This window comes from Rhipicephalus sanguineus, chromosome 8 (genome assembly GCF_013339695.2).
Source record: "Rhipicephalus sanguineus isolate Rsan-2018 chromosome 8, BIME_Rsan_1.4, whole genome shotgun sequence".
Lineage (NCBI taxonomy): Eukaryota > Metazoa > Arthropoda > Arachnida > Ixodida > Ixodidae > Rhipicephalus > Rhipicephalus sanguineus.
Window position 1 is genome coordinate 4942265 of NC_051183.1, and position 22836 is coordinate 4965100.

Below are 22836 nucleotides of genomic sequence, written 5' to 3' on the forward strand. Positions count from 1 at the left end.
CCGTGTAGTCACAGACCACCCTGAAAACATTGTGTGAAACGTCGTGCCGTTGTTCATGGTTGCCACATGCCACACATTAGCCAGGTGCCCTCCCACTCCACTGTCCCGAAGGCGAGCAGAGCAGAGTTACTGTATATACTATCTTTAGGTAGCATATACAGTAACCCTAGAGCAGAGCAACGAGGTACCCCCTTTCGCCACAGCGGCCGTTCAATTTGAATAATGCATCCAAAATACCTCGAGCCAGTGCTACCGCGACTTTCGTTCCCTTTCAATGAGATTACTGTGAATTTTCTCTGATGGGAGCACAATTTCCCTGAGTTTTCCCTGAGTACTTTCAGACTATCCGAAATCCCTGAGAATTCCTGGTTTTCCCAGTTGGTAGACACCCTGTAAAGTATGTGTGAGCAGACATGAGTATAAAAGTGAACTGACATAAGACTGATAGTAATGCTGAAGTTGAGTGGTTATCACCATAGGTCAGCAAAAAAATGTGGAGCTCACTAAGACTCGCTCAAGAAATATATTTTGTACTTAGAGCTCACTCGGACTTGGGCTCGCCAAAATTTTCCTCAACCGACCTCACTCAGATTCAGACTCACTAAAATTTTTCTCAACTGGACTCACTCGGACTCAAACTCACCAAAACATTACTCACCCGGACTCATTCAGACTAAGTGAGTCATAGGCGGAGACTACGCCCCCCCCCCCCTCGCCGGCTTCATGGAGGGCAGAACCCTCCCCCCCCCCCTCCCTGCCTGGCGCTAGCACGGGGTATTTTTTATGAGCCTGGCTTGGGCTCCCATCCATTGACAATAGACTACTGGCCGTCCTGTCCGGCAGCTATTTCACAGGGGGCTGTTTATGAACCACTTTTTCCTTTTAGGCTTTTAAAATTTGCATCAGGACCAAATATTCAGTAGAAAATGGCCCTCAAGCGGATTTGTAGGCGCAGAATATGTTGTGTTAGCTATGGCAAGTTAAAAGAAATCTTGGATCTCGTAGCGACTGATTTTCAGAAAACAAAAATGCTTGTGAGGATACAAAGCATCTCCGACACAGTCAGTTAGCGAATGCTTTCACACACACTTGCTCATCAATAAAAAAGTGTAATTTCTTGGTTATATCAAATGGGTACCCTTCGACATGCCTGCCTATAAAAGTGCTGAGAAAAGATGGTACGTATTTTTTATTTATCACTACAGAGTTTTGCTACCAGTTCGGTCACCGAGGAGCAATTCAATTACTCTTCCAGAAAACAACCTTTGGCATAAAAATTCGTAACCGCAGCTTCGCACAAGGTGTAGTGGTAGCAAATGGTATTTCCTATGATCTGAGAATTATTTTTGGCAGTCTTGTTGTATATGAAAGAAGAAGAGGATGGTCGCGTGGGGACATGAAATAAAGAAGATGATGTTCAGGCATCGGATGCATCGTTTCTCTCTGTTCTAAATACAACATATTGGCGACGAGATTTCAACCCATGCAAGAGCAAGAGTACTGGTGATTTCTGCTGCACCACCACAATGAGCATTCCGGGATTGCAACCGCCACCGCCTTTCCTGCCTTCGCCTGGTCATCCGGCTGTCCCATGGGACCAGTGGAAGCAGGCCTTTCAGACGTACATGGTGGCTTCTGGAGCTTCAGAGCTTCCAGCCGAACGCCGAAAAGCTATCCTGCTCACGTCTTGGTATGGAGGGGCAGCGGATCTTCTCTACACTGAAGCCAGCGGACTTGCAGTCTGGCTCTGCTCCCGCTACTAGTCCTTCGAGCACAGGTGACGCTGGGTCGACAAATGATGCGTATGACTCTGCAATCGCCCTGCATTCGGACTATTTCAAGCGTTCAGTCAACGTAATCGTGGCTCGACAACGGTTCAGTCGCCGTGCTCAGCATGCAGGTGAGACAGCGGAAGAATACGTCGCTGCTTTACAAATCCTCATTGCCGACTGTAATTTTGGAACCCTCGCTGATGAGATGCTACATGATCAGCTTGTCTCGAAAATGACGAATAATCATTTACGTGAGCGGTTACTTTTTGAGGGCTCCTCACTGACGCTCTCACGAGCTATAACAATTGCTAATCAGTACGAAGAAGCCGTAAGTCATGCTAAGGAATTTTGCGACGATGCTTCAGTTCGTCACAATAAAACAGCGCAAAGCTCTTCTCAGTCTTCTCAACAACCAAATGAACGCACAACTTGTAATAAGTGCAAAGCCAAATCATCTGAGCATCCCGTACAAGGTACCACGAACCTTCGAGCTTGCTATCGTTGTGGAGCGACTGATCATCTTGCAAACAGTCCTGCACGTAAGGCCCGCAAGCGCAGATGTCGTGGCTGCGAGAGGATTGGCCACTTAGGTTTTATGTGTAGGTCGTCTGGATATTCAGCTAAAGTTCGACAAGTTGATGAAGACGACGACGCTAGCTCCCAGAGTAGCAGAAAAACAGTTTGTGTTGTCAATGGACACAAGCATGGCATTTACGCATCCGTCGCTGTGGAAGGTCGCCCTATCTCGTTTCTAGTTGATACGGGATCTTCTGTCACTATTCTGGCTGAAGAACTCTATCATCACTTTTTTGCAAGCACTTACCCTTTGAAACCTACCTCAGTGCAGCTTTTCGACTACTCCAAGTCAAAGATAAGAGTTCGAGGATGCTTTGCGCTTCAGCTGCGTTCGAAGACAGAACTGCTTGTATTCTTCGGTATGTTGTATCTGAAGGCACCACTGTACTGGGCTTAGACGCCATTGCGGCTCTACAGGTGAATATTGAAGGTAAATCGCTTCAGTGTCTTGCATTGGCCTCCAGCACTTCTACATTGCCAGCTGAGCTACGTTCAGGGTGCGAACACCTCTTTGACAAACAGCTCGGACTTGCCAAAGGATTCAAACACAAGGTTAAGGGGAGACGTGGGTCTTGAAAAGTGTGTTTTTAATAGTTGGGTGAGCTGAATGAAATTTAATACACTTATGCAGGTTTTTCTGCAGATTCCAAATCTGTGAGTAGATTTTTAATAGCTGCATTAGAACAAAAGATATGCTATTGCTACAATGTTTTCTAGCACATCTCTTACGGGGATTTTTGGCAACTTCTTTTCATCAAACACAAAAGCAAAGTATTTGGCAAGATTGCCAGAAAGCTGGTCTAGCCGATGATGCTATTTATTTTCTTATAATGTTGTTTACCAAATGATAATTCTTGATAATCATAAAATGTATGAAGCAAGAATTTTTCACTCATATTTGCATGCATTTATTTTGCATTCGAAGATTGATGAAAACAATAAAATTAGCATCATCGGCTAGACGAGCTCTCTGGCAGTCTTGCCACATACTTTGTTTTTGTGTTTGACAAAGCAAAATTGCCAAAAAGTACCGTAAGAAATATGCTTTCAGAAATTGCATATCTTTTGTTCTAATGCAGATAATAAAAATCTACTTGAAGATTTGGAATCTGCAGAAAAAACTGAATAGGTGTACTAAATTTCATTCAGTTAACCTAACTAATAAAAAAATTTTTTTCAAGACCCACGTCTCCCCTTAAGGTTCGTGATTCCGTTCCACCCGTTGCCAGCAAGCTACGACGGCTGCCGTTTACCCTTCGTGAACAAGTGTCGGCTGAACTGCAGAAACTTGAAGCCCAAGACATAATCGAGCGCGTTGACGCCTCTCAGTGGGTTTCTCCTATAGTGGTTGTTCGCAAGAAGGATGGTTCTATACGAATGTGTGTTGATCTGCGAGAGCCCAATAAAGCTATAATTGTTGATAGCTTTCCACTACCACAGACAGACGAGCTGCTGCACAGCTTAGCTGGCGCCAAGCGATTCTCGAAGCTGGAGTTGGCGTCTGCCTAACATCAACTAGAGCTCGATCCTGAGAGTCGTGATCTGACTACCTTTATCACGCACGACGGGCTTTTTTGCTTTAGGAGAGTATGTTTCGGCTTGGCTTCAGCCCCGTCAGCATTTCAAAAGATGATGCATCTCATACTGAAAGGGTGCAAAGGTGTACTTTTCTACGTCGATGACATTATCGTATATGGTCATTCTCGAGAAGATCATCTTTCAAATCTCCGCATCGTTTTGTAACTACTTTATAAAGCGGGCCTGAAACTCAACCAGAAGTGCGTTTTCGACGTCACGGAAGTAAAGTTTCTGGGACATGTTGTCAACGGCAAAGGACTCTTTCCACTAGCGTCATCTATCCAGGCGATGAAAGAAGCTCCGGCGCCTTCAAACATCAATGAACTTCGTTCCCTGCTTGGTCTGGCGGGATTTTACTCCAAGTTCGTTCCCCATTTTTCGGATGTTGTGGAACCTTTGCGGGCATTGCGTCGAGGCAACGAGCCATTTGCTTGGACGTCAGCTGCCAAAGAGAGTTTCGTCCGTTTGAAATCACTGCTGACAACTTGCAAGGTTCTACATTTCTTTGACCCGAACCTACCCGTCATCGTCACGACCGATGCCTCCGGGTATGGACTGGGCGCTGTGCTGCAACAAGATAACAAGGGGATTCTACAAACGGTTGCCTTTGCCTCCCGTACCTTGAGCCCACAAGAAAGGAAATACTCTGCAGGCGAACGTGAAGCCTTAGCATGTGTTTGGGCCTGTGAACATGGGCACGTGTACCTTTGGGGTCGCCCCTTTGTCTTGCGAGCCGACCACAGTGGTCTTGTCACCTTGCTATCAACCAAAGGTGTTGGACATCGGCCATTGCGAATTTCACGTTGGTCAGCGCGACTTCTTTGTTACAACTACACCGTAGAGTACCGTAAGGGAAGCGATAATGTGGTGGCTGATGCGCTCTCTCGACTGCCTTTGCAAGGAGAAACCAATCAGGTTGCCGAAGATGAGTTTGTTTGCCTTCTTTCTCCGATGCTAACCATTGCAGAATTACAAGTGGAGAGTGCATCTGACAGTACAATCGCAAAAGTCATGGACTTCGTTTTGTCATCTTGGCCTGATAAAGTACCTCTGGGAGCGGATCTAATGCCATATTTTCATGTACGTGCAGAACTATCCATTGTACACGACTTGCTTTACCGTGGTGACAGGATCGTAATTCCAAGTACCCTTACTCGTCGTTTGATGGAAGTCGCACACGAATCACATCCGGGGATCAGTCGTACGAAAAGCCGTTTGCACTCGAATAGATAACCATGTAGAACAACTGGTTAAAACATGTGTTGTTTGCCAGTCATGTGACAAATCAGCACGGCCAACCACAGCACCTATGCCGCCAGTAGCTTTCCCTGACAACCCTTGGGAGAAGATTGCCATTGATATTATTGGCCCATTTGAGCGAGCTCCCATCAATTGCCGTTATGCAGTGACGCTTATTGATTATCACAGCAAATGGCCAGAAGTTTTTTTTTGCAAGACAAGTATCTACGGCGACGGTCAAGAACTTTCTGCTACAAGTGTTTTCTCGTGAAGGGAGTGAAATGGTTTCCGACCACGGACCGCAGTTCAGCTCGGCTGAATTTGAAGAGTTCCTTCAGGAACGTGGCATACGCCATTGCTTTTCTTCTGTTTACCACCCACAAGCAAACGGGCTTGTAGAAAGGTTTAACAGAGTCCTCAAATCTGTTGTCCAGATGGCAGTATACGAGCGGCCTGATATCCATGTTGCCGTGACAGACTATTTGGGGGTCTACCGCTGTATGCCTCATGCCACAACGACAGTTGCACCCGCAGTTTTGCTGCATGGACAACTGCCACGAACACGCTTAAGCATTGTTGGATTACCGGATTCTTCATTTCACGAAAATCCAGCACAGGCGATGAAATGGCTGCGTCAGCGTGTCAGACAAAACCAAGCTTCTTCCAAACTTTACACAGACTGCCGTCGGCGACTACGTCCGCGTGAGAAAGTCGTCAGTTCACGGGAAAATATGTTCTCGCTTTTCGGAACCGAAGAAGATTATTGAGCAACGAGGGCCAGCTTCATTTTTTTTGGATGACGGCGAGTGTGGAACATCTGCAAATTTCAATCGATACACCCAGAAGCTGCGGAGAAGTGCACAGGCAATCGACCTGGTATTCTAGAGTGGACTCTACCACTACCTGACGAGTCTCTTCAAGGTGGTGCATTTCCTGCGAGTGAACAACATGCTGACTGTCCATCTACATCACAACAAGAAATAGCAGCACAAGCCAGCAGTGAATCAAGTACTCAGCCTTCTTCACTGCAGGACAAAATGACCGGCCAACCACCACGGAAGAGCGCACGAGTTAAAAAAACTCCATTGAAGCTTGGGACTATGCGTTACGCAAGCGAGTTTTTTTTTTATCAACCGGGGAAATGTTGTATATGAAAGAAGATGAGGATGGTCGCGTGGGGACATGAAATAAAGAAGATGATGTTCAGGCATCGGATGCATCGTTTCTCTCTGTTCTAAATACAACAAGTCTTAAATTGAATTTAGTGGCATAATTAAAACTTCCTGTACCAGCATTAGCCCACTCTCCTGTCTGGAGCATGTCTTAACAAAGTAAGCAAAGCATGACAATAAAAGATCGGCCACTCTCACGCGCTGTGAGAATTGATTTTATGCGAAGTCGGGTGTGTCCAGATAAGGTCGAACATGAAGTCCCGGTCACCATTCCAGATTTTGATAAAATTTACTGTAGGCCTAGGCATTAGACCCTGAACAACGGTATTGAAGTTAGTTCCATGAATAAAATTTTGTTCACCTGAAAAAAATATATATAAATTTTGGCCACAAAAACCCTTTCCGCCAATTTCGCGATTTCTCAAATTTGAGCGCACCTAGGGAAAAAACGGTGCGCTTCTTGGTCACAACATTTATTCCCATCAAAGAACAAGCGAAGTAAAATCTTATGAGCACATTATTTCCTTTACCTGTCGAAGCACTTTTGAAGAAAAATCACAAACATGGCAAATCACACAAAACACCTGTATTTCAGGAATTTATTGCTGCAAACAAGTTAAACTGAGGATAATGAAAATCGGTACATATTAACTTTGACATTTGCGCTCTCTTCCAATATAATTTTTGTGGTTTTATCGTGCTCCATTTTACTCGATAATTGGGCTGAAGCGTAAGTGGTCTACCAAAAACGCCAGTTTGAAAATAGTTTTCTTGAAAAGGACATTTTTAATTTTTTTTTAATCCTTCTGATTGAAGTCAAACGGCATCTACCATTCTGCGTAAAAAAACATTGCATTATTTTGGTTGCTAAGAAGTTATATAGCGTCAAATACGACCAAGCCAGCCTAGCGGTCACGCCTTTCGTTATGTGCTAAAAATCGGATATAAGTTGTTCAAAATAATTGTACGTGACATAATCGCAAAGCAGCAGCTCCACAACAACAAATGCGCAGCCAGGTGTCATGGTTCAGCAAGCTTTGTCTTGCGAACAGTCGCTTGACAAACCCACAGCAGCGGCCTCTCGAGGTTGAGGCTGTGGGCGCCACATTACATGAGTGCCGCTTCGACTGCGGATGAGCTCCGCTTGCGCGCCAAACTACGCTCAGAGGACGAACGAGAGAAGGAATGTGTCACTGTGAATGTCAAAGGCTGTGAAGTTCCAACAAAAGCCAATTATACAACGAAAACTCTGCCGGCCATTTTGCAGTGAGCGCCTTCAGTATAGCACGCATGTATTTTTTCCTCTGCTGTTATGCTCAAAGCCGCAAAATATCGGGATAAATGTGCGGCTTGCATTGGATATTATATCTCTGGATGCACAAGAATACAGTATTGTAAAAGTGGTGCTTTAATGAAGCAAAGGACTTGGACACACTTCTTTTCACAGCCGGCTGACACAAGTGTTGCACGAGATGGAGAACAACTGCAGTTTTAGTTGTTCGACCATTGGAAGCATGTATGACAGCTTTCTTTAGATGTCAATGGCTTGCTTTTGTGTCATATGTTGCTGATAGATTGAACCTAATTATTATTAGGCCATCAGAAGAGAGGAAGCAACACATGAGCACTTTACTGTAGGCGCTCACTGAAAAATTGCTGGCAGCGTTTTCGTTGTGTAATATGGCTTTTGTTGGCACTTAACAGTTTTTAACTTTCACAGTGATGCATTCCTTCTCTCGTTTGCCCTCTGAGCTCATCCGCAGTCGAAGCGGCACTTATATAATGTGAGCGCCCGCAGCCTCGAGAGGCCGCTGCTGCGGCTGATCGCAAGACAAAGCTGTGACGTATCGCCATGCGTTTGACCGAGAAGCACGACAAATGGCGCCACATCATGTGTAACGGCTCATGTTACACGGCGCAGTTCACGGAGCGCACAAACTGAAATAAAGGCAGTTGGTCACCGGAGTCTCTGTTGGCTGGTCGCTCGCTTTCGTTCTCCGGTTACACGCGGGAACGCTCTCAATATCACAATGGCAACAAGGAAGACGTGTTGAGCTGCGTGGAGGCTGTTCGTTCTAGTGCCGCTGCTGCCCTGGTTTGCGTTTCTGTACTTTGGAAATGCCTGGCGTCGGCAAGCTGGAGCCGTCCGACGCGCAGACGAGCTGGGAAGAATACCGAGAGCGAACTGTACAATACTTTATTGCCAACGATGTGCCGGATGACAAACAAAGAGCTGTCTTACTCACGTGCTGTGGCCTGGCCACATACAACCTGCTTCGGAATTTACTGGCACCTGTGAAGCCGTGCAGCGCAAGTCTGACAACCATTTTTGATGTTCTCGGGAAGCATTTCTTGCCAAAACCGTCGGAAGTCGTTGCTACTTTCAAGTTCAACTCTAGAACACGACAGGCGGGTGAAACAGATGCGGACTACTTTGCGTCTTTGAACAAGCTCGCTGACGACTGCGGGTTTGGCACCTTTCGTGACAGGATGCTGCGTGACTGCATTGTGGCGGGCATTAACGATGAAGCTGTACAGAGATGACTGTTGGGAGCAACCGGACTTGACGCTAGACATGGCGAAGAAAACCGTCATTGCCATGGAGGCGGCGAGCAAGGATTCGCGCATGCTTTCGATGGCGCCGGTGCCATTCATCACGCCGACAAACGCCGTGTCACGTGGTTCGTCGAAGCCGAGGAGGGAAGGAACGGCAATTGTGTGCTTTCGCTGCGGCAGCGAGCATCTGGCGACGCAGTGCCGTCATCTGAACAGTGTGTGGCACAAGTGTGGGTTCAAGGGTCATCTCTCTCGTGTGTGTAAGGGGAAGAAAAGTGTAACAAACCCCAAAGAACAGGTGCCGCCGGCTGGGAAGAAAAAATCTGTGCACGCCGTAGACGACACCTGGGGCGACGGAACTGAAAAGCGGCTCGATGCGCCACAAGTGTACGAAATGTGGAAACTGCAAGGAGCTGAGGACATGCAGCCATTCCGTGTCGAAGTTTCCGTGAATGGAATTTAGCTGCTGATGGAGCTTGACACGGGTGCGAGTGTGTCAGTTGTCTCGGAGGACACCTTTCGCCACAAGTCCCCATCTGCGTGCCTGGAACCGTCAACTGTCCTGTTGAAAAGCTATTTGGGCGAGCTCACTCCTGTCAGAGGAACCCTGGCCATGTCCGTGCGGCTTGGCAGCCACGAATGTGATGATCTGCTACACGTTGCCTCGGGCCGCTGCCCATCCCTCATGGAGCAGGGCTGGATGAAAGGACTGGGAATAGAACTTCACAGCATGACGGATGTCAACGCAGTGTCGTCTATTTAGGACGTTATTGCGGAGTACCGCGGTGTCTTTGACGACGAACTGGGGACTTTCAAGGGTGTCACTGCAAAGATCACCCTTCAGGATAATGCGAAGCCCAGGTTTTTTATACCTCGCCCTGTCCCTTTCGTGATGCTCGATCACGTAAACGACGAGCTGCTTCACGTGGAACGCACAGGCGTGCTGCGACCTGTGAAGACCTCTGAGTGGGCTGCACCGATTGTGCCCATTTTGAAACGAAGTAGGCAGATTCGTATCTGCAGGGATTTCAAGGTCCCAGTGAACCCAATACGCGTACCAGAGAATTACCCCATACCTCGTGTTGAGGACCTGTTCGCCAAACTAAGTGGTGGGGAGAAATTCACCAAACTTGACCTGAAGGATGCATATTTACAAGTGCCGCTTGCTGAAGAGTCACCTAAGTTGGTGACAACACACCGAGAGGTTTGTACCAGTACACCCGTTTACCCTTTGGCATAACCTCAGCACCTTCGATATTCCAGAGGGAAACGGACAACCTTCTGCGGGGGCTGAGACACGTTGTTGTGTATTTTGATGATGTGTTTGTGACGGGACGCAACGACCAGGATCACCTGGAAAACCTGGCCCGAGTGCAAGGCCGCCTGAAGGAGGCTGGACTGAAGCTGAAACTGAACAAGTGTGCATTTCTTGCCCCACAGGTCGAATACCTGGGCCATGTCGTTACGTCTGCGGGTTTCCACCCAAATCCCGAGAAAACGGAGGCTGTGTTAAAGGCGCCAAGACCAAGTGATGTCAAGTCACTGCAGAGCTACCTTGGGCTAGTGAACCTTTATCGGCGTTTCCTATCCGATTTGTCCAACGTGTTGCATTCTCTAAATAAACTCCTTGGAACCAAGGCACCATGGTTGTGGGGAGACGACCAAGAACAAGCTTTTTAACAAAGCAAGGAGCTACTCGTATCGGCAGCTGTTCTGGTGCACTACGATCCCAAGAAGCCCCTGGTGCTGATCTGTGATGCGTCACAATATGGTGTAGGTGCTGTGCTGGTCCACCGCGATGAATACGGCACCGAACGGCCGATTGCTTTTGCGTCGAGGAGTCTCGCACCGGCTGAGTGCAACTACAGTCATCTGGACAAGAAGGCTCTTGCCCTTGTGTTCAGAGTGACCAAGTTTCAGCAGTATGTATGGGGCCGAGAGTTCGAAGCGGTCACCGATCACAAGTCTTTGCTTGGCTTGCTCGCCCCTGAAAAACCTGTGCCTGAGACATGCTCACCCCGAGTGCTGCGCTGGTCACTGATGCTGGCAGCTTACAGCTACAAGCTGAAGTACAGACCTGGATCGAGCATCACGAACGCTGACTGTTTGAGTCGACTGCCGCTGCCTGTCTCTGAACACACCGTCGAGCAGCCAGCAGACGTGTTCATGCTTGAGACTGCGTATCCCAAGGTCTTGGTGCTGTCTGTTGTGGCTGAGGCGACCTCCAAAGATCCTGTGTTGGCAAAGGATCGTGAAGCACTGTGGGCTGGAAAAGAGCTGCGGGAACCCGCGCTGAAACTTTATGCCCATCGGAGTACGCAAATGAGCGTGCAAGGAAACTATTCTGCTAGGTTCACGCGTGGTGGTTCCTGCTACCCAGCAACCGCAAGTGCTGCACCTGCTCCATGAAGGCCATCCTGGCATTTCAAAAATGAAAGCGGTGGCTCGTAGTCATATGTGGTGGTCTACCCTGGATAATGATATCACTAATACGGTGCGTCAGTGCCACATGTGCCAGGAGAACCAGAGAACCGCGCAGCCAGTAACAATGACGACGTGGCCGTTTCCAGAGAGGCCGTGGTCGCGAATTCACATTGACTTTGCCGGACCTCTCAGGAATCGGTACTTGCTGATTGTGACTGATGCCTATTCAAAATGGATAGAAGTCATTCCTGTGACCACACCATCAACAGATGCCACCATTCCGTGCTTGCGCACTATGTTTAGCACCCGTGGGTTGCCGGACGTAATCGTGTCGGATAATGGGTCAGCCTTCATGAGTGCCAGTTGCAAAGAATTCCTCCAGCGAAATGGCATTAAGCATGTGCTGACACCACCATATTATCCCGCTTTGAATGGTGCTGCAAGGCGTGCGGTACAAACAATAAAGGCAAAGCTGAAGAAGGCTGTGGGTGGAAGCTTCGGCTGCCAGATTGCACGCGTCCTTCTGAACTACAGATCAACGCCGCATGAGACCACGGGATGCTCACCAGCCGAGTTGATGATGGGACGTAAGCTGAAGACAGCTTTGACTCTGTTACATCCTGACATGAGGTCCAGAGTCCTGGCAAAGCAGATCCGGCAGAAGGTAGCGCATGAGAAGAACGTCCACCCCATGCCAATTGCGCAACCAGGAGACGCTGTCTATGCGAGGAACTTTCGAGACGGTCCACCCTGGGTTCCTGCGACAGTGACTTCCACGTCGGGCGACCACATCGCTGACGTCACACTGCAAGACCGTCGATTCTGGAGGCGACATCAGGAGCATTTGCGCCCTGATTTCGCTATACCTGACGTGCTTTCGGATGCTGTGGCAGAGGCACAGACCTGCACGCGTGATGTGAGTGCACATGACCAACAGAACGACGTCGGACAACCTCATCTGAACGCCAACGGTCAGGACGAAGCTGTACAAAATGAAGCTCAACCTAGGGAGGGCTCAGCAGAAGACGTGCCAGATGCTTCAGCGCTCTCCACTCTGAACCGCAAACACCACCATTCCGAAGAAGCTCAAGAGCAAGATGTGCCGTGGCGCGCTATTCGCCGTGAGCGCCCTAGACCAGTCTTTCAAGTGTGGGTGGGGAGGAGTGTGACGTCTCGCCATGCGTTTGGCCGAGAAGCACGACAGATGGCGCCACATCATAACGGCTCATGTTCAACGGCGCAGTTCGCGGAGCGCGCGAACTGAAATAAAGGCAGTTGGTCACCGGAGTCTGTGTTGGCTAGTCGCTCGCTTTCGTTCACTGGTCACACGCGGGAACGCTCTCAATACCACAAAAGCTTGCTGAAACATGACACCTGGCTGCACATTTGTTGGTGTGGAGCTGCTGCTTTGTGACTATGTTGCGTACAATTATTTTGAACTACTTATATCTGATTTCTAGCACAGTACGAGCGGCGTGGCTGCTAGGCTGACTTGGTCACATTTGACGCATTATAACTTGTTAGCAACCAAATAATGCAACGTTTTTTTATGCAGATAAGTAGATGACGTCCTTGACTTCAATCAGAGGGATTTGAAAAGAAATTAAAAATGACCTTTCTGAGAAAACTATCTTTAAACTTCGGCATTTTTGGTAAATTGACTACATTTCAGACCAATTACCGAGTACAACAGAGCGCGATAAAACCACGAAAATTATTTTACAAGAAAGCGTAAACGTCAAAGTTAATATGTACCGATTTTCATTATCCTCACTCTAACATGTTTGCAGCAATAAATTCCTGAAATACAGGTGTTTTGTGTGATTTGCCATGTTTGTCGTGATTTTTTTCTTCAAAAGTGCTTCGACAGGTAAAGGAAATAATAGGCTCATAAGATTTTACCTCAGTTGTTCTTTGATGGGAATAAATATTGTGACCAAGAAGTGCACCATTTTTTCCCCACGTGCGCTGAATGAGAAATCACGAAATTGGCGGCAAGTGTTTTTTTTGGCCAAAATTTATATTTTTTTTTTCAGGCGCACAAAATTTTTTTTCACAAAACTAACATCGATATCATTTTTCTGGGTATAATGCCTAGGCCTACAGTAAATTTCATCAAAATTGGGAATGTTGACCGGGACCTCGTGTTTGATCTTATCTGGACACACCCACTAGTCATTGAGTAGCAGCCTATGCGGCATTTTTTGCTTTGAGCCAAGCGTTAAGAGGTAGATCAACGTCTTTGTGCAAAATGAAAACTAAATCTGGAGTCTCCCACTAGAGATATTCATAATGATATCGCGGTGCCGACACCTAAGAGGCTAAAGTTATATTAAATTTTTTAATTTGGAAGTCGGACTTTCTCCCTTTCTCTCCACACACACACTATTATATTTATTTATTTATAGGGAGAGAGTGAGAGAGCGATGTGGAAGAGCATGTCGGGCCCCCTCCGGGGAAACGAAAACTCTCCGCCTATGCAGTTAGTCAACTCATGAGTGAGTTTGCCGACCTATGGTAGGAACATCTCACAGAGTGGTACTGACAGCACCACTTCATACACAGAGAAAGCAGAACGTGTGGTGGCTTTTGCAGGATCGAGGGCAACTTTTGTTAACCACAGGCAGTGTGACCTCTTCATTCCATTTTTAATACTAAAAGTTGCTTGAATGAGTATGCTTAGCTGTGTAGAGGTTTCGTAGATTTCTATTGTTTCCTTCCTTAAGTACACACCCATGTAATGGCTTAAATAATGTTATTATGTTGACAAACGAATCAAACCACCTCACACAAACCAAAAAAAGAACACTTTTGCATGTGCTGGCACATAAGCACCATGTGCAATTTGAACATGTTTATGTTTAACACTTTCGTGACCGCACCTATTCCCATCGATAGTATTTTATCGATGACTTCAAGTTCAAGTTTTGACACTCTCCGAGCGGTTCTGGACAGCTAACGCAATACAAAGGGTAAAATAACATGTCTCTTATCGGTGTTGCTGGCGAGTTCCTTTTTTCTACTGCGGGGAGATTTTTAAAGCTCGTTCGCAGTTGGGTAGGTGAGCGCTCGTTGTTTCGGACTTCGCGTCGACGTCGCTCGCGGGTGCTCCACGGAAACAGCGAATTTCGATGAATTCCAATTAAAATGAGCGGGAATCTCCGGATGATGGTAGCAGCACAGACACGGAAGACGACTATGATTCACCAGGCTTCAGTACAGACGGCGAAAGTGCGTCAAACCCCCTCGGAACATCAGTAGCTATCCGCCGGTAAGTTTCGTCTTCTCCTCGCTGCCGCGCGTCGATGTAAACGTATCCGGTGCGTACCAAAAATAACAGCTCCTTATCTGCAAGGTGTTAACTTCATTTGGGCGGGAGCATTTGGCGCCGGCTGCAGAAAGAGCGCAGTTCTATCCGCGAAGAGGGCACGGAGTGGACTTTGACCCAACGCTCCGGTGTGCTGCGCAGCAGCGTCTTCGTGTTGTTTTTCACTGCAGAAGTCGTCATAGAGATATGCAACCAAACAGATAAGTATGGGTGGATGCATACTTTCGAAAAGCCAACATACAGTGAGAGGGACGGATCTAAGCAGGGACGTTACTGAAGAGAAGATGAGAAAGTTCATTGCACTCCATGTGTACATGGTAACCGTTGAAGTCCCACGCTTGCATTGGTGTTGGTGTCGACAACACATACAGTCGAACCCACTTATAACGATCCCACATATAACGATCTATCGGTTATAACGACCATATTTGGGTGCACTTACGATTTTTCTATGCTAACCATTGAAGCTGCGTCCAGATATAGCGAACATTTTTCAAAGCCTCCTACTTTTACAACGAACACTTGAGACGCGGTCGCGGTAAAAATATGGCGCATACGAAGCGAAAAAAAGTTAAAGCATGCCTTCTAAAGCGTGACAGGGGCGCGCGCTCGCGCGTGCCCCGACCCAGATCGGCGAGCACCGCACGCAGATTTCGGACGCTGCGAGCGACGTCGCTCACTTTCCAGGCGTTTCTTCAGTGGTAGAATGGCAGTGAAGAAAAAAAAAATAGTAGGCAGCATGAAGCCTTGCGGTCAGCTTTCAAACAATGCCTTGGAACGCAAGAAGTGATAACCGCGATAACTTTCCATCGCAAAAAGGTTCGCTGCGTCCTTAAACTCGTCGACGCCGCAATGTGCCGCAAAAAGTCGTCTGTCTTTTTGGTAACGGTAGAGACCGCGGCCGATCGGTGATAACGATTTCCGCGCGATTGCGGCGATGCCTTCGCGGATAAGCATCAGAAAAGAGCGAAGGCGAGGTGGCGGCCGTCGATAAACGTGCCGTTATGCCTTATAGCCGACCACCTTATCACAGTCATCTGTAGATATGTGCTCGGCTGAGCGTGTGGCGTACACCGTACACTGCGGATTGACGGCGGTACGAGCACGCCATGCTTAGCCATGCTGCCGTTCGCAAGTTTGCCGCCTCCTCGTCGTGCGAGACCGCTTTAAAGTGCGCGTCGCTTTGTAGAAACAAAAGTAGCTCGCTGTTTTTGAGCGGCGCGAGCACCGAGAAACGTCGATGCACTGACAGCGAGCGTATACTACGTGTTTGTTTGACTAGGTGACTGTTGTGTAGGGCAGGAGCGCGGCGTAACCCGCGGCGGGCCGACGGAGAGGCCGAACGACGGGAGGGCGCGCGGAGTGACGACGCAGAGACCAAGCTTCGGCGAGACGGACGGGAGACTGCTTTCCCGCGTTTATTGCAGGCGGTTTTAAGGAGCGAGAAGAAAGGTTATTGGTCCGCGAGGCACGGGTCACATGACTGGCATGGCAGAGACCTAGCTCCCCCTTGTAGCATGAATAGAGAGCACAACAGCACTGGTGTCTCAGCATGGCACCAGGGGTCACACGACACAACATCGTCCCGCCCTGGGAAGAATTGCATCCTTATACAATTCAAACTGTGGTACATCAGGAAACACTAAAAAAATGGCACCTGCAATACGCAGAAGTTCAGTCTAGGAGAACACACACACACAACCTAGTTTACAGAAAATTCATTTCACCGACACCTAACACAAGTGCCAGCTTCCACTGTTCCTGAACATTCACACACGTGCGCACACACGCGCAGTGGGCTGGGGGCTTACGTGTCCGCTGTGGGCGACGTGACCCAGGCCCTGCAGGAAAACTGCGTGCTGCGGCTATCGGGAGCAGACTTCGAAGACCCATTCGCATCACTTCCCTCCTCCGTGTTGGAATTCGGTGCATTGACTGTAGGTGAGGAGGAATATTCAGGACTTTCCTCCTGAAGTCCCAACGGGTGATACTGGGTCGCAAGCAATTGAAGCTGCACTTCAGTAGATGTAGTAGAGTCGCACTGGACAGCAGGGCCACCGCGAATGGCCTGCGCAGGGAACACCTGGTTGCTGATGAGCAATCTTGAATGCGGCCGCCGACCGCGGCCGTCGTCGTCCTGGAGCCGTCGCAGCTCGCTGGCGTCCTGCTGCCGTGGCGCCGGAGGCAGCCGACATAGCTTGGCAGACAGTGGCACGATGTGCTGCCGCCTCTTGGCCCGGTGGACGTAGTCCTTGACACGACGTCCCACGGCTCCGCTATGCAGGTGCTCGAACCCCGGAGGTACACCTGCAGGAAGCTGCGAGGAAACTGGTGTAGCCGGACGACACGTCAACGTTGCGCCGTCGATCAGGAGTCCCAATTTCTGGATGGCGTCCCGCCCCAGCAGCGAAGTCCCGTACGTAGTCACGTAAAATGTGACGTGGGCCTGCTTCCCACGGTGTTGCAAGTCCGTATGGAAACAGCCCAGAATTGGAATGCGCTGCTTGGAGAAATTCTGCATGTGGACTGACGGTTGCAGCAGGCGATGCTTCGAAGCGAAAAACGCGTCGAAGTCCCTCTTCGTCATCAACGAAGCTGTCGCTCCGGTGTCCACTAACAATGACATGTGGATTTGGCCTCCGACGACGACAGGGATGCGCAAGTCCCTTGGGCTAGTCGGCGCCGCTTGGACGGATAGTACTGTGGCAGTGCAGGAGTCAGCGTCTCGGACGGGGGCAACTTCCTGCACCGATGCTCGTCGCTTACGGCAGACTGCCGCGAAATGCCCTTTGATGCAGCAAAATTGGCAAATTTTCTTTTTGGCCGGACAATTCCTTGAAGTCGCCAAATGCCCTAACTTGCCGCAGCGAAAACAAGGGCCGACTTGAGGCTTGGGCGCAAGCTGTTGTACTTGCTGGCAGCGAACGCAGCATTGTGCCAGCGCCCTCGAGCCCGCGGAGCTATCTTGGACCCGGCCACCCGCGCCGGGGGGGAAGCCGCCGCCATGTTGAGTGACATGCGGGACCAGCGAAGCAGCCGACCCGCCATTTTGAACCGCTGCGACACACTGAATGCTGCCGCCGTAACCGGAGTGCGAACCGAGTAGCCGTTCATTCTCTCCGAATGCCGCGTTGGCTTTGTTGAGCGCCTCCAAGTCGCGTCCAACTTCTTCGGCTTTCTGCAGCGTAAGGGCTTCCCCGTACGACAGTAGTTTGGCCCGTACATGTGCGTTGGCGACTCCGTGAATTACTTGGTCCCGCACTCTGTCGTCGTAAGTGGCGCCGAACTTGCATGACAGGGCCTTTTCTTTCAGCGCGGTGACGAAGTCGAGAAACGTTTCGCCGGGCAGTTGTTTGCGGCTCGTGAAAAGGTGCCGCTCGGCTAGCACGTTCGTTGACTCGGCGAAAAGCCCGTCCAGGAATTGTAGCAACGTGTCGTACTCCGTCGTCGCCGCATCTGTCGACACCGTGCCCGAGTCCGCCGCCGTCGGTGTACTGGCCGTGTGCGTAGCGTTTGGGCCGCCTTGTGCTTCGAGCTGCTCCTGCGCCGCTAAGTATTTGCGCTGGCCCTCGATACCGAGCACGCTGATAAGTGCTGACGCGCGTCTTTCGTCCTCCCAGCCGCTTCCGCCGGCCGCCTTCAAGTGTACCTGGAAAATCTTTTTCCATAAATGCCAAGGAATGGAAGGCTTGCCGGGAACGTTGAGGAACGGAGGAAGGTTTGCAAAATGGGCCGCCATGTGTGCAGGAGGTAGGCAGTAGGCTCAAGCAGGAAGGTGGCGTCGTAGAGGGAGCCGGAGCGGGAACAAAGAAAAGTCAGGTCGACGCGCTTGTAGCGTGCAGGAAGCAGCACCGACGCGCAGCAGAAAAATGTGACCCGTAGCGTAGTGTCACGTACGTCGTGCTCTTCCTGGCGTCGCCTGTCGTAGTAGCGTAGCGGTTCAACTACCTCGTCGCCATGTGTTGTGTAGGGCAGGAGCGCGGCGTAACCCGCGGCGGGCCGACGGAGAGGCCGAACGACGGGAGGGCGCGCGGAGTGACGACGCAGAGACCAAGCTTCGGCGAGACGGACGGGAGCAGTGCTGCCAGATGGCCCGAAGACAATATCAGTAGCCGGACTAGCCACCCATAGATTTTTTGTAGATTTTCCAAAAAGTCAGTAAGATCCATTAAAAACACTTTGATGACATAAACAGGGGTGGAAGCGGGCTTGAGTGTTTTGGAGCAGCTCAGGGACCAGGAATAATGCTGTTTTGGAGCAGCTTTGGAGCACCAAAATGTGTGTTTTGGAGCAATGCAAGTTAGTTTTGGAGCAGAATTCTATGATCAAATATTGTTCTTTTCTATTTCTGGTGAACACAAGAAATTCCAACGATTTTAGAAAACATTTAATACTGATGAACCAACCACACTTAACACAAATTATATATATATATATATATATATATATATATATATACACACACACGCGCGTACGTGTTATCAAAACATCACAGCTGTGATAGAGCAATGACTCAGGAAAATGAGATAAGCGATGTTCTGAATAGCTACACTTGACTAGACTGAAAAATGCAAAACATTAAAGATAATGAACGTTTTGCATCAGCGGTGTTTTCGCACCGCGTTTGCCGGGTTGCTACATTTTCGTCAAAAGCCTACGCCGGCTTCAAAAAGTTCCTTCGAAATGCGCGGAGGTCAGCGCCGTCTGGAGGCATTGGGAGAAACCAAAGAAGCACGTGTGTGCACCCTAAACTCAGTTTGTAGGACGCGCGGGCGATGTGCCGCGCGAGGCGTTTTCTTTTCTACTTCGAGTATGAAGACGCGGTGGCGCGATTTTGAGATGGCGTTCGTCAAAAGGACGCGCGTGACCCTCCGACCACGCGTCTGTCGCGCATAAAATCAAGCCATTCAGGACGCAACAGCGCGATTTCGCGAAGGCGTTCGTCAAAAAACACGCGCGTCCCTCCAAACGCGCGTAAATCGCGCCAAAAATTGCGCCATGCGGTTCGACCTTTTCCCTTCAAGTTCCCTTCCAAGATTTGTCAATTATTGGTGTCGCTTATATGCACGCAAATATGGTACTTGAGATGCGATGATACTAGATGTCGCAATCGCACAATTTGTATCCCGTGGTTCTGTTTTCGTACTACCTCACATCTGTCTTTTCAGTAATAAAGGTTCCAAGTGTCTATCTTGTTCTTTTTTGTATATTTCTTCACTCGCCACCACATGAGCCAAACCACACGCAGCAACGGCGGCGAGCGGCATGTCATGTAGTGCTGCGGATGGTACGAGCTACAGCGTACTCGACCACGAGCCGAGCGCAGGTTCTGACGAGCCAAAATCGAACAACGCGACCGATGGCACTAGCGATACTAAGCTCGTCGCTGCACGAGCGCGTTTACATGCTGCATTTATAACGTGTAAGGGCTTGTGTGCAATGCAACAAATTCTGCACATGGAGAGGCACGCTTTCACTAAAAAAAATGAGTTTCGGAAATGGTCCAACCGACTTATACGGACCGAGGCCCTGTGAGTGGTTTCGCGGTTGGTAGTGGCTTCACTGACCGCAAACAGATAAAACAATTTTTTTCTTTCTCATGAAGACTTATGACACAAAATCCATATTACACATTCAGCTATACAGCGGTTTCCTTAATGCGAAGTTTCTAAATAATGGTCGCGCGTTTACGTCCGCGGCGGCTGCTCGCACTATCCTCATGGCTTTACATCAAAATAAGTATTCGCAGTAAATAGAACCTTTTCGACAATTATGAAGCGTCAACGCAGTTACTTTTGTTCATGTTCGCAATCCCAGGCCACGATAACAGCAACCGCCTCGTGCGCGCAGCGCGCCAGAAAACTCCATTGCCGCCGGCGTCACAATCGAAATATGGCCGCACAATTCACTTTCTTGTAGCTAGCTCCTGTGCAGGCTCGCTAGCTTTTTGTGCCTTCGACAACGTCACGAGAGCGCGCCAAGTGATGTGATGATGATATAAGCTCGCATAGGCGCGCCATGACACGGATGACAGCGGCACATAAAGGCACCAAACGTAGCTTCGGTGATCGGTTCCGGAAGCGCACTGGAGCCCATCGTGGAGGCCGTGCACCAAAAACAGCTTGGGAGCAGTTTCGGCGCAATAATGCGTTTTGGAGCAGGATGGCGCAGCAGAAGCGGATTGGCGCAGCGTGGCGCAAATGGCGCAGCGCTTCCACCCCTGCATAAATTTAAGTAATTATCTGAACTAGTAATTTATTTAATTTTTATTTGTTTTAGTTTGTAAGCACATATGAAAACGTTGTATATAATAAATGTAATTGTCAAAGCATGGTGACATATCACCAATATCACTTTAGGCAGTGCACAGTGGTGGAGACTGAGAATGCATGCCTCCGAGATTTCCTAAAGCTCCACATCTTGGAGGGCAGAAAGCCTACGACGCACTACGTGTGCCGCATGCAGAGTCGCAGACACACCTTGGTCAAACATCGGGAAATGCGGGGGGGGGGGGGGGGGGAGGTTGAAGGAGATAAAAAGGGGAGCACGAGGGAGACATGCACGTCGCGTTTGCACCTTGTACGCTCAAGTGCGTGTCTAATATGTACTTAAACCAGCTTAAAGTACATGCATGGCTTTGTCAATATTCTAGGTTGGGAAGAGCATTTCGGCAGCCGCCGGCTGCGCGTGAGAGGATGCAGGGGTCACTACTGAAACAAAAAAAATGAGAACTATAGGAAGTTCATAAAAATTGGTAGATTTTTCTTTTTATCCGAGAATCAGTAGGCAGCCAAGAAAATCAGTAGATCTTCTGAAAAATCAGTAGGTATGGCACCACTGGACGGGAGACTGCTTTCCCGCGTTTATTGCAGGCGGTTTTAAGGAGCGAGAAGAAAGGTTATTGGTCCGCGAGGCACGGGTCACATGACTGGCATGGCAGAGACCTAGCTCCCCCTTGTAGCATGAATAGAGAGCACAACAGCACTGGTGTCTCAGCATGGCACCAGGGGTCACACGACACAACAGTGACAACTGAAGTGCGCCGCGCATCGTCGTGCAGGGCCGCGAGAGCATCGCGGAGACGTAGTGCGCGTTGCTTGGAAAATGCTTGTTTTCGCCGCGTTTACCGAAGAGGCTAGTCGCCGCATCCGTGCACGATCCGGAGTGAAGCAAGCACGAAGAACGTACAAACGCGCGCATACAGCAAGCGGCCCGGCAGCGATTCCGCGACCCGAGTAGGCGACGCGCTGCACGCAACTAGCCAGGGACGATCGGCTCCACGTTGCGGTACCGCGCTTCGGTGAAACGGTGTCAGCTCATTGCAAAGGCGGATAGTTCACTCGTGAGCACGCAGCGGGCGTCGCTCCACGACGCGAAAAGGCTTAGCTTGTCACCGAAGGAGTTGTTAGCACTTTATTAAAAGTGCACAAAGGGGAAAAAAACGGTTTGGCCGCAAAGCGCACGTTTTTAAGGGCGAGTCCATATACAACGAACTACTGATATAACGACCACTTTTCGCGACACTTTCGAGTTCGTTATAAGCGGGTTCGACTGTATTTCCAGCCCTTCGTCCACCGTCAGTGATGCCATGGAAAAGGTTCAAGGCTTCTTGAGTGTCTCTGATCTGAAGAAGACGACCGTCGCATCCCACGAGAAGCTTCACCACGTGTCTTCTCTATTGCAACACATGAACGATTCTTCTACGCTATTTTTAACCAAAACGGAACCTTTCAGTGGACGAGAAAATGGTGAAATCTGAAGGTCGGTATGGTATTCGGCAGTATATGAGGGAGAAAGAGGTCAAATGAGGGTACAATTATGGATTTTTGCAGATTTGGAACAGGTTACTAAGTTACACTGTTCATTTCAACGAATACACAGGAAAATTGAAAAATACCAGAACTGCAAACTATGCTAGGAAAGCTAGACAGAAAATCTTTCTTTTTTTTCCGAAACATGTGCAGCCAGCCTTTGTTTCACCGCGTCGAGATACTGCATCGCGCGGTGACATGATAGACACTAGTGCCTATATTCTTGTATTTATGTAAATAATCTTTGTACTTACAGAGCTCATATTTCCACTATTATTCTACGAGGGCTCTGCGTTCAAAACGTATATTTTGATTTTTTTTTTTTTTTTAATGTTTACCCTTTGCAGAGTAGCATTGATGTTTTTATGAATCTTTTTTTC

General features: G+C 48.9%; 1 protein-coding gene across 3 annotated transcripts in view; it reads right to left on the reverse strand.

Annotated features, from left to right (window-relative positions):
* The window catches only part of LOC119401249 (deformed epidermal autoregulatory factor 1 homolog), a 152135-nt gene that overhangs the window by 85728 nt on the left and 43571 nt on the right, over positions 1–22836 (reverse strand). The gene's annotated exons all lie outside the window — the stretch shown is intronic.